Source organism: Vombatus ursinus, unplaced genomic scaffold (assembly GCF_900497805.2).
Source record: "Vombatus ursinus unplaced genomic scaffold, bare-nosed wombat genome assembly UNPS02015255.1, whole genome shotgun sequence".
Classification (NCBI taxonomy): domain Eukaryota; kingdom Metazoa; phylum Chordata; class Mammalia; order Diprotodontia; family Vombatidae; genus Vombatus; species Vombatus ursinus.
The window spans coordinates 15239210-15252619 of NW_020955033.1; positions in this window are offsets into that span (position 1 = coordinate 15239210).

The window sequence follows — 13410 nt, forward strand, 5'->3', positions numbered from 1 at the left end:
GGTGTAAGATGATACCTCAAGGTTGCTTTAATCTGAATTTCTCTAAACCAGAGGTGGATAATCTGTGGCCTTGAGGTCACATATGACCTTCTAAGTCTTTGGGTGCAGCCTTTTGACTGAGTCCAAGTTCAACAGAACAAATCCTTTCATTAAAGGGGCTTGATTTGTGAAGTTTGGATTCAGTCAGAGGACTGCACTTGAGGACATAGAGGGCCACATGTGGCCTTGAGACCACAGATTTCCCAGTCTAATCAATAATGATTTAGAGCATTTTTTTATATGACTTTAAATTGTTTTGATTTCTTCATTGAAAAACTGCCTGTTCATATCCTTTGGCCATTTATGAATTGGAGAATGATTCTTATTCTCTTTGACAAAGATTTGAAAAAGTAGTTTATATATTTTAGATACGAGATCTTTATCTGATAGACTGTCTATACAGTTTTTCCTTAATTTTCTGCTTCCCTTCTGATCTTGGATAGGTTTAATTGTTAAAAAAAACCTTTCTAATAATCAAAATTATCCATTTTACACCTAATTTTGCTTTCTGTCTCTTGTTTATTCAAAAATTGCTTGCCCAGCCATAAGTCTGACAAATAATATATTCCACATTTTTCCAATTTTCTTGTAAAATCTCTCTGTATCTAGGTCATGTATCCATTCTGACCTTATTTTTGTAAATGGTATAAGATATTAGTCTATGCCAAGTTCATGCCATACTAATTTCTAGTTTGCCCAACATTTTTTTTTCACCAAATAATGAATTTTTATCAAAAAATTATAAGTTTTACACTTGTCAAATACAAGGTTATTATGTATATTTGCTCCTAAGCATGAGTGTTTCGCAGGGCCCTGTCCTGGCCCCTCTTCTCTTCTTCCTTCACACTATTTCACTTGGTGACTTCATCAGCTCACCTAAATGCAATTATCATTACTACACTGATGATTCTCAAATTTGCTTATTCATTTCTAAGCTTTATGCTGATGTCCAGTTTTATATCTCAAAATGGATATTTGATACCTTAAACTAGATGTCCTATAGACAACTTAAACTCAGCATATCTAAAACAGATGATGAATTTATCCAAACAAAAGACATGTAAAGAGTCTAACAAATTAAATGTCAATAGAATATTTCCCAATTTGCATATAGAAGATACTCTTATATACTTTACCATACAATAGAGGAGGGCACACATGCAGAGAACACACATTACCATGGCACAGATAGGAAGTAAACACACATAACACAATTTGTGGCCAGGGAATATTTATGATCAAGGCAACCCATCTCAACCATCTCAGTTATTATCTCTCCTAGGATTGATAATGCATTGATCTAATTGTCACTGCTGGGATTTGCTCGTCTGGTAAGTGCTTAGCGTTGTTCTCTTCAGTGCCACTGACTAGCAAACTTGGTTCCTGTCTGCTATAGTGCTGCCTCTGTGATAAGAGTTGGCCCACAGAGACTATGAGCCACTATACCTAGCAAATAAGAATGGGGAAGAAAAAAGCCAGGTCAGAATCCCTCTACAATAAGACCTATTCTTTTTTTTTAATGTCTATATCTAGCCAGTAGTCCACAGTACCATGCAACTGTCTTATTTAGGGATACCATTTTCTTTTCATAACTATGTTAGCCTGGAGAGCAATTTGGAACTCTGCCAAAGGGCAACCAAACTGTGCATACCTTTGGTTTTTTTTGCAATTCTTTTTTTAAATTTATTTTGATTTATCACTTCCATATGATTTTGAGTTTAAAATTTTTCTCCCCCTTCCTCCCCACCACCCTCCCCAAGACAGTGCACAATCTTATGTAGGCTATACATTTACATTCATATTAAACTTATTTTAATTATGTTGTAAGTAAAAATTAAAACCAATAGGAGGAACCATCAGAAAAAGGAAACAAAACTCAACAGATGAGAAAAAAAATAACAATTTGACTTCCATAGTTCTTTCTTTGGATGGGGATAACATTTTTCATCACAAGGCCTCTGCAGATGTCTTAGATCCTTGTATTGCCAGGAAGGGTTAAGTTTATCAATATTAGTCATCACACAACGTGGCTGTTATTGTGTACAATGTTCTCTTGGTTCTTCTCACTTCACTCAGCATCAGACCATACAAGTCTTTCCAGGTTTTTCTGAAGTCAGCCTGTTCATCATTTCTTATAACACAATAGTATTCCATCACATTCATATACCACAACTTGCTCAGCCATTCCCCAATTGATGGGCATCCTCTCAATTTCCAATTTTTTGCCACCACAAAAAGAGCTGCTATGAATATTTTTGTACATGTAGGTCCTTTTCCCATTTGTGTGATCTCTTTGGAATACAGACGTAGAAGTGGTATTGCTGGGTCAAAGGGGATGCACATTTTTATAACCCTTTGGGCATAGTTCCAAATTGTTCTCCAAAATGGTTGGATCATTTCACAACTCCACCAACAACACATTAGTGTTCTAATATTCCCACATCTCCAACATTTATAATTTTCCTGTTTTCTCATGTTGGCCATTCTGATAGTTGTAATGTGATACCTCAGAGTTGTACTGATTCCCATTTCTCTAATGAATAGTGATTTAGAGTATTTTTTTCATATGATTATAGATGGCTTTAGTTTCTTCATCTGAGAACTGTCTGTTCATATCCTTTGACCACCTATCAATTGGGGAATGGCTTGTATTCTTATAAATTTGAGTTAATTCTCTACATATTTTAGAAATGAGGCCCTTATCAGAGAGACTGGTTGTCAAAATTCTTTCCCAATTTTCTACCTTCCTTCTAATCTTAGTTGCATTGGCTTTGTTTGTGTAAAAACTTTTCAATTTAATGTAATCAAAATTATCTATTTAGCTTTTTGTAATATTCTCTATCTCCTGTTTGGTCATGAATTCTTCTGTTCTCCATAGATCTGACAGGTAATCTATTCCTTGCTCTCCCAGTTTGCTTATAGTATCAGCCTTTATATCTAAATCGTGTACCCATTTTGACTTTATTTTGGTATATGGTGTGAGATTTTGGTCTATGCCTAGTTTCTGCCATACTCTTTTCCAGTTTTCCCAGCATTTTTTTTTTCAAATAGTGGGTTCTTATCCCAGAAGCTGGAGTCTTTGGGTTTATCAAATAATAGATTACTATAGTCATTGACTACTGTGTCTTGCATACTTACCCTATTCCACTGATCCACCACTCTATTTCTTAGCCAGTACCAAGCAGTTTTGATGATTGCTGCTTTATAATACAATTTAAGATCTAGACCACCTTGCCCTGCATTTCTTTTCATTAGTTCTCTTGATATTCTGGATCTTTTGTTCTTCCAAATGAACCTTGTTATTATTTTTTCTAACTCTATAAAATAATTTTTGGTAGTTTGATTGGTATGGCACTGAATAAGTAAATTAACTTAGGTAGAATTGTCATTTTTATTATATTAGCTCGGCCTACCCATGAGCAACTGATGTTTTTCCAATTATTTAGATCTGACTTTATTTGTGTGAAAAGTGTTTTGTAATTGTGTTCATAGAGTTCCTGGCTTTGTTTTGGGAGGTAGACTCCTAAATATTTTATAATGTCTACAGTAAGTTTAAATGGAATTTCTCTTTCTATCTCTTGCTGTTGGGCTTTGTTGGTAATATATAGAAATGTCAATGATTTATGTGGGTTTATTTTATAGCCTGCCACTTTGTTAAAGTTGTTTATTTTTTCAAGTAGTGTTTTACTTGATTCTGTGGGATTCTCTAAGTATAGCATCATGTTATCTGCAAAAAGTGATAGCTTTGTTTCTTCTTTGCCGATTCTAATACCTTCAATGTCTTTTTCTTCTCTTATTGCTAAAGCTAATGTTTCCAGTATGATGTTGAATAACAGTGGTGATAATGGACATCCTTTTTTCACCCCTGATCTTATTGGAAATGCTTCTAGCTTGTCCCCATTACATATTATGCTTGCTGAAGGTTTTAGATAGATGCTATTTATTATTTTAAGGAAGACTCCATTTATACCTACGCTCTCTAGTGTTTTTAATAGGAGTGGGTGTTGTATTTTGTCAAACGCTTTTTCTGTATCTATTGAGATGATCATGTGGTTTCTGTTAGGTTCAGTGTTGATATGATGAATTATGCTGATAGTTTTCCTTATATTGAATGAGTCCTGCATTCCTGGTATAAATCCTACCTGGTCATAGTGTATTATTTTTGTGATAAGTTGCTATAATCTATTTGATAATATCTTGTTTAAAATTTTTGCATCTATATTCATTAGAGAAATTGGTCTGTAATTTTCTTTCTCTGTCTTGACTCTTCCCAGTTTTGGTATCAGCACCATATTTGTATCATAAAAAGAATTTGGTAAGATTCCTTCTTCACCTTTTTTGCCAAATAGTCTATATAGTATTGGAATTAATTGTTTTTTAAATGATTGATAGAATTTGAATGTAAATCCATCTGGCCCTGGAGATTTTTTCCTAGGGAGTTCATCAATGGCTTGTTCATTTCTTTTTCTGAGATGGGGTTAAGTATTTTACTTCCTCTTCTGTTAATCTGGGCAATTTATATTTTTTGTAAATATGTATCCATTTCACTAAGACTATCAAGTTTGTTGGCATATAGTTGGGCAAAATAATTTCTAATTGTTGTTTTAATTTCCTCTTCCTTGGTGGTAGCTTTACCCTTTTCATTCTTGTTATTAGTAATTTGGTTTTCTTCTTTCTTTTTTTTTAATTAGATTAACCAAAGGTTTATCTATTTTATCAGTTTTTTCATAAAACCAGCTCTTAGTTTTATTCATTAGTTTAATAGTTTTCTTAATTTCAATTTTACTAATTTTTCCTTTGGTTTTAAATATTTCTAATTTTGTGTTTAATTGAGGATTTTTAATTTGTTCGTTTTCTAGTTTTTTTAGTTGTATGCCTAATTCATTGATCTCCTCTTTTTCTATTTTATTTATGTAAGAATTTAGTGATAAAACTTCCCCTAAGAACTGCTTTTGCTGCATCCCACAAGTTTTGGTATGTTGTCTCATCATTGTCATTCTCTTGAATGAAATTATTGATTGTTTCTATGATTTGTTGTTTAACCCAATCATGTTTTAGGATTAGATGATTTAGTTTCCAATTATTTTTTAGTCTATCTTTCCATTGCCCTTTATTACGTATAATTTTTATTGAATCATGATCTGAAAAGGATGTATTTAATATTTCTCCCTTTCTGCATTGGATTGTGAGGTTTTTATGCCCAATTACATGGTCAATTTTTGTGTATGTGCTATGTACCGCCGAGAAAAAAGTATATTCCTTTCTATTCTCATTCAGTTTTCTCCAGAGGTCTATCATACCTAACTTTTCTAATGTTCTATTCACCTCCCTAACTTCTTTCTTATTTATTTTGTGGTTAGATTTATCTAGTTCTGAGAAGGGGAGGTTGAGGTCCTCCACTAGTATAGTTTTGCTGTCTGTTTCTTCCTGTAACTCCCTGAACTTCTCCTCTAAGAATCTGGTTGCTATACTATTTGGTGCATATATGTTTAGCCATATTACTTCATTATCTATGGTGCCTTTTAGCAGGATGTAGTTTCCTTCCTTATCTCTTTTGATAAGATCTATTTTTGCTTTTGCTTTGTCTGAGATCAGGATTGCTACCCCTGCTTTTTTTTTCTACTTCAGCTGAAGCATAATATATTTTGCTCCAGCCTTTTACCTTTATCCTGTATGTGTCACTCTTTTTCAAATGTGTTTCCTGTAAACAACATATTGTAGGATTATGGTTTTTAATACACTTTGTTATACCCTTCAGTTTTATGGAAGAGTTAATCCCATTCACATTCACAGATATGATTACTATCTGTGTCTTTTTCTCCATCTTCTACCCCCCCATTATGCTTTTCTTTCTCCTTTCTTCTTTCCTCCCTTCACTAGTGTTTTGCTTTTGACCACCGCCTCCTTCAGTCCCACCTCCCTTTTGTTATCCCTTTCCCTTTTCTTCCTTTTACCCTTACTGCTTCTTCCCTCCATTCTATCCCCCTTCCTTTTCTTTCCCCTTTTCCCCTCCTACTGCCTATAGTGCAAGTTAGATTTCTATACCTAACTAATTATGTTATTACCTTCTTGAGCCAAATCTGATGAGAGTAAGGTTCAAACAATGCTCATCCCCCTCCCTTCTTTACCTCTGCTCTAATAGGTTTTTGTGTCTTTTCCTGTAATGTAATTTACCCTTGTTTGCCTCCTCCTTTCTCAGTACATTTTCTTAGCTCAGACTAATCCACTTACTTGGATCCATTTAACCCACTTGATTAATTTGTTTTTATCATTACATCAAAGTCTACTTATATCCACCCAATTTATGTATGCTCCTTTAACATGGTATAATAACAATACAGTTCTCAAGAGTTGCAAGTGTCATCTTCCCTTGTAGGGATGTAAACATTTTGCCCTGATTAACAATATATTATATCTTTCTGTCCCATTTACATTTTTATGTCTCTCTTGAATCTTGTACTTGAAGGTCAAATTTTTTTCTGAGCTCTGGTCTTTTTATCAAGAAGGTTTGGAAGTCCCCTATTTCATTGAACATCCATCTCCTTCCCTGAAAAATCACCCTCATTTTCACTGGGTAGTTAATCCTTGGCTGCATTCCAATCTCCTTTGCCTTATGGAATATCATGTTCCATGCCCTATGGTCTTTTAATGTAAAGGCTGCAAGGTCCTGTGTAATCCTGACTGTGGTTCCATGATATTTAAATTGTTTCTTTCTGGCTGCTTGCAGTAATTTCTCTTTCATCTGGTAATTTTGGAATTTAGCTACTATATTCCTTGGTGATTTTAATTTGGGATCTCTTTCAGGCAGGGAGCGGTGGATTCTTTCTATAGGTATTTTGCCTTCTGGTTCTCCGACTTCAGGGTAGTTTTCCTTTATGATTTCCTGAAGGATATTGTCCAGGATCCTTTTTTCATCATGATTTTCAGGTAGGCCTATAATTTTTAAATTGTCTCTCCTGGATTAATTTTGCGGGTCAGTTGTTTTACCCATGACATATTTTACATTTTCATCTATTTTTTTCATTTTTTTGTTTCTGTTTGACTGATTCTTGCTCTCTCATAGAGTCATCAGTTTCCATTTGTTCAATTCTAATTTTTAACATATTGTTTTCTTCTGTTAGATTTTGTACTTTTTCTCCAATTGTTCAATTGTATTTTTAAGGGATTTGTTTTCTTCAGTGTACTTTTTTTTTCCAGTTGGCCAATTGTATTTTTAACGGATTTGCTTTGTTCAGTGTACTTTTTTTTCCCCAGTTGGTCAATTGTGTTTTTTAGGGACTTTCTTTCTTCGGTGTACTTTTTTTCCAGTTGGCCAATTGTACTTTTAAAGGACTCCTCTACCTCTCTCATTTGACTTTTAAAATCCTTCTTGCATTCTTCTAAGAAGCTTTTTGGGCTTCAGACCAGTTCATATTCCCTTTTGATGCTGTAGATGTGCGTTTGATGACAGTGTTGTCCTCTTCAGAAATTCTGTCTTGATCTTCACTCTTCTCATAATATGAATCTATTGTACATGTCTTTTTACTCTTTATTCCCTGGCCTTTAAAGAGATTAAGCTCTCCTGCTGGGGAGCAGAGGGCACTGACCCAAGCTTCTTGTGTTGGGAGCCTAGATCTTGGTCACTGGCTTTTTGTGCTGGGGCCTCTTATGTTGGCAGTTGGAGGCTATAGGGTTCTGGCAGCTTATCTAGTGTTGGGCTGGAATCAGCAAGGCTGGGACTTCCAGGCAAATGTAGGTTGCCTGCTTTTCCTTTTCTTTAGTTTTGTTTAGCTTCTTTTAGATGGGTGCTGCCAGGTGTTTATCTGCCTGGGGCTCCTTGAAGTGCTGCCTCCCTTATTTCTGTTGAGGCACTGGGAGACTTCTTTGCTGTAGAATGCCGAGGCACCTGGTGGTTTTCTGAGCTGGTTTCCACCGGTTCCCCTACCCTCACTGAGGCACTAGGAGGTCCAGCTTTTGGTGTTTGCCTGCTCAACCACCTGGGCTTCGGGATCTCCTCCTGGTTGGCAGTTGGAGGCTGTGGGGTTCTGACAGCCTACCTAGTATTGGGCTGAAATCAAGAAGGCTGGAACTTTCAGGTAACTCTGGGTTGCTTTCTTCAGCTCCTTTCAGAGGAATGCTGCAGGGTGCTTATCCGCCTGGGGCCCTTTGTAGTGCTGCTTCCCTTATTTTTGCTGAGGCACTGGGAGACCCATTTGCTGTAGAATGCCAAGACACCAGAATCTCCTTCTGGTGCGCTAAAGTGGGTCTTTCCACTAGCTGATTGGGCGACTCCCGGTTCCATATTGCTCCCCTTCCCCCAGGGTAAGAGGGGTCTTTCCTGTTAATCTCTCTAGCTACTTGGGCTACTGCACTGCTGAACCCCATCTTTCTTCTGGTTCAGCTATTCCAGGGTTTTTTCTGGGGTGACATTTTCTGGGTTTTCAGAGGTTGATAAGGGAGGGTGAGAGTGACTACCTTTTTACTCCGCCATCTTGGGTCCTGGAAGCGGAACTCCTATGCATACCTTTTGATCCAGCAATACCAGTACTAGGTCTGTATCCCAAAGATATCATACAAAAGGGAAAAGGACCCACATGCACAAAAATATTTATAGCAACTTTCTTTGTAGTAGCAAAGAATTAGAAACTGAGAGGATGTCCATCAATTGGGGAATGACTGAACAAGCTGTGATATATGAATGGAATACTGTTGTACTATAAGAAATGATGAACCGGGTTCAGCCAAGATGGCAAAATAAAAGCAGTGACTTGCTTGAGCTCTCCCACAAACCCCTCCAAATACCTGTAAAAATGACTCTAAAGAAATTCTAAAGCAGCAGAACCCACAAAATGACAGAGTGAAACAAATTTCCAACCCAAGACAATCTGAATGGTTGATTGGAAAGGTCTATTGTGCCAGGTTGAGAGAGGAATGCAGTTTGGCATGGGCATGCAGGCCAGGTCTCAGAGGACTGAATTACAGGCAGCTGTGGCGATTTCCAGACTTCTCAACCCATGAATGCCAAAGATAACTTAGAAGGTCAGTAGAAAAGTCTGTGACTGTGGTGAGAGAGAAGTGAGCTCCCAGCCCTTGTCCCTGTGCACAGCCGTGGGCCAGTGGCTGCTTCTAGAACTTTTGGCCCACAGACTGAGGGGGGGATACAGTGGCTGATCAGAGGGGGATTGGAGGGATCTCTTTGCTGGTGCAGGTTTCTCTTGCTTTGCCAGCACTTGGATCTGGGTCAGAATTCTGGGTGATGGTCCTGGGGCAAGAAGGAACACTGACATGGTGGAGCTTGTAGTGATTGTGGAGAGAGAATCCTCCTCACAGTTTCAAGACAGAAAAGAGTGCTTGTGGTAACTCATAGACCAGAGCACAGGTCAGGAAAGGAGTAAACACTTTGCCTTTGATCATACCACCTTAGAAGAACTGAAAATTTACATATCCCTAGAAATATCTCTAAAAACAGCTGCACAAAATCCCTGAAGCTTGGGACAGTACATTCTCCACACTGGAAGGAGACCCCTACCTTAACAAAGAGTTTATAACTGAAATAATTGGCTGGGATCATGAGCAAGCAGCACAAAAAAAGTCAGATCATAGAATCTTTCTTTGGTGACAAAAATATCAAAACATTCAACCAGAAGAAGACAACAAAGTCAAAGCTCTACATCCAAAGCCTCCAAGTAAAATATGAATAGGGAGAAAAAATTGGAACTCAAAATTTTACAAAAATGAATGCTGAAAACTATCTTTACACATAATTGGAAAAAACCAAAATATTATTAAGGTAACTACATTAGCAAATATTTTTAGTAGTCTCATTTTAGGTTGCTATTCCAAAGAATCTCAACAGCAGTCATATGGAAGCAAAGATTTGCTGTGTATTTCATTGCCCTGAGTTTCTTTGAGTTGACATGAAAATAAATTTTAGACAGAAGAAAATTCAAGGGAAGAAATCAAGGCAATTATTCGCCACTCTTCAAGACCATATTATTATTATTATTATTATTTTTAATATATATCAGCAACAAAACAAAATAAAATCCTAAAAGAAAAGAAAAGAAGCAAGCAAACAATCATAAAAAAAACCCTGCATTGGTTCTTTATTTTTGCAGAAATATCTTTGTTACCTCCCTACATTAGAATATTGATATTATTTAGTCAAATTTTATTTTTCTCAATTAACAAGCATTTATTTTCTCCCCTTCCCCCATAAAGGAACAAAAAAAAGAAGAAACAACTACTCTGTAGTGTTTGTATGTGTGTGTGTTTATACATATAATGTGTATATATGTATATGTGTATATATATGTATGTCTACATATATGATACATACACACACATGCATATATATATATATATATATATATATATATATATATATATATATATAACAAATTCCCCCGTTGACCATGTTCAGCACAAATTTGGACATTTCCTTGAAGCTTATTTGCAAAGGACTTTGCATATCTGCCAGCTATCTAAATTAGCACAACTTCAATTTGATCCAATTTGATCCAATTAAATTTAACAAACACTGATTAACTAAATCACCTGTTACCACTTACTAACTTTGTTCCACTGAAAAGTATTGAACTACTCTGAGATTTCATACCTTTCTCTGTAAAATAAGAATGCTTATAATTGTCCTACCTGTCTGACATGTCTGTAGCAAGGATAAGGTGAGGTAACACATGCAAAGTGGTATAAAAAAGCAAGTCATTATTATCATAGTGATCAGATTACCTGAGGCTCTACCTTTAGTCATTTTGACTATGATATGTGAAAAAAATGCAATAATATCTTTGTGAGAAATTAATGCACATCACTTATTTAAAAAAATCATTACCATTCATGAATTCATTTCTATAAATACTTGTCAAGTAACTACAAAGTATAAAGAATTGTCCTTTTTGCAAGATATTCAAGGATACAAAATAACACAGTAATTCATTTCACAGTAAATATGATACAGTCAATCAACAAGCATTTATTAAGCTTATGTGCTTAGTGCTTAATGACTCAGTGGATAGATCACTGGACCTGTCATCTAGGAGACCTGAGTTCAGATCCTGTCTCAGATAATTAAAAACTCTGTGACCTCAGCAAGTCATTTAACCTCAGTATGCCTCAGTTTACTTCAGTTTTCTCAATATAAAATGGGGGTGACAACAGCCCCTATTTCATAAGGTTGCTGTGAAGATCAAATAAGACAATATTTATATAACCATTTAGCTCAGTGTGTGGCATATAGTATGCCATTTATGAATGTTATTTCCCTTCTTCCTTCCTGCCCTTCCACTATGCTAAGCATCCAGTGTTCAAATAAAAACAGAAAGAAAGACAATTCCTGAACTCAAGGAGCTTACATTCTTATAAGAGTAAAAAACACATAAAAGGGATATAAAAGAAACAGGTGGGTAGTTGAGGTGGCAACATACTATGGAGTTTTGGTTTATTTTGAAATAAATTTCTGCAGCAGCTGTTCATGCTATGTTAGGAATGCTTTATGATAATAGCACAAGGTGAATAAGGAAGGAAAAATATATGGTCTCTATTTTTCATGCTGGATAATGGGAACAATTTTCACTTCACCAGAACTAAAGAACTTTAAAAATTGTGTTGTTACTCTGATAGAGGCCATTTTTCTTCCCATGTCAAGATTTCACTAAAAATTTGTATTTTCAAAAACCTACCAATGGTCCTCTCTCAATAGAAATAAGTCCTAATGTTATTCCACTTTTTCTAAAATTTGAAAAATAATCTTAACAATGTGAAATTGATTCTTTTCAACCTGATTTCAAGTGATAACCAAATAATTATTAAGATTAAATTTTTATATAGTCAAAATAAAATGGAATTTGTAACCTATACCCAAAAAAATAAAGGAAATTTTAAGTTGAAGTTGACATAATTCCAGAAGACCAATGATGATGTATCCTGCAGTCAACTGTAACCTTTAAGAGGAAATGATTCTGTTATAAAAATTATAACAACTTTGAATCTCTTTTAGCTTTTTTTCACTATTGGCAAAGGGATAGTTGTGGAAATGACTTATTCATTTATTAATTTTTTATTAAATTTTTAAGGTGTCTATGTTTTCTAAGTATCATTGTGGGATGATTTCCCTATAACTAATCATTATCACCTTACAGGTAATTATTTGTTTAAATTAATGATTGCAAGAAAAACCCTTATGAAAATTCATAAAGGTAGCAGGGAAATCCAAGAGATATTTGCAGCCTTACAGCCTTGGATGATTTAACCATTTTCAAAATACTATAGTATGATACCAGCCAGATGTGAAAAGGTGAAAGTGATGGACTCATCAATTTCTGTGGGATTACAGTTGTGTTACTACCATCATATTCAGATTATAAAAATATATGCGTCAGTGATGAAATAGTGTTGACCTATACAGTTCCTAAGCAGTTCATATGGGACATGGAGTCATGATACTCATGTACCTGGCAGAGCTATTGTTAGTGTAAATTAATTAAAGTTTATTTTTAAAAATGATTTTAACAAGTTGGTGAATTGTAAGCAAAAAGTCCAAAATGATGTAATTCTCCAAATTGAATAAAACCTGTATATGGAACAATTATCCAAACATTTACTCCTAGAACTCAGAGATTATTGTTGTATTAAATTTCAGGGACTTTAAGGGAAGAATTGCAAGTCACCTTATTATATTACTTGAAGTTGCTAACTATGCGTGTTTGAACACACTAAAAGTATAATAGAATTTGCACGTTTAGCAATACTGCTTTTATTCTTGCTGAAAAGTTGTGTTTATTTTCAAAAATGGTACATGCATTCTCCTAATGTGCAATAAACAAGACAGATCAAAATCCGATCATGTCCAATTAATGCTTTGAAATTTCTGAATAATTATCCTGTAGACAGCACAGGCACACACAAAGTGATAAGGGAGCAGGGGATTAAGTTTTGCATAAATTCCCTAATAAGAGAAAAGGTCATGGGCTGATATTACCAAAATTTGATTAGACTCAGGATCCATGTGCTAGAAATCAATGTTTTCTCGGCTGCAGTCTTTCTCCTCTTGAATCAGTCATTCTCGAGAGGCCCTGTTGCTAATCGGGCGATGTACCAGTGTTACATCCTCTTCTGAGCACAAAGACAGTGGGAAATTAGAAAGGATTTACAGGTCAAAACAGACAAGCAATGCAATTGCTACAGCTGAGTGGCTCGGAAACAGAAAGGAAGAAAAAACTGCACTAAAATTGTGGCCAGGTAGCTGAAGGGACTGTCAGGCTGGCCAATGCCCATGGGAAAAGTAAATGTTGCTGGGGATTTTACAGCTCTTTTCAGCCTTCCAAGTGCAATCTAGCGAAATTCGATGAGTCCACAAAGGGCTCTACACGTTAA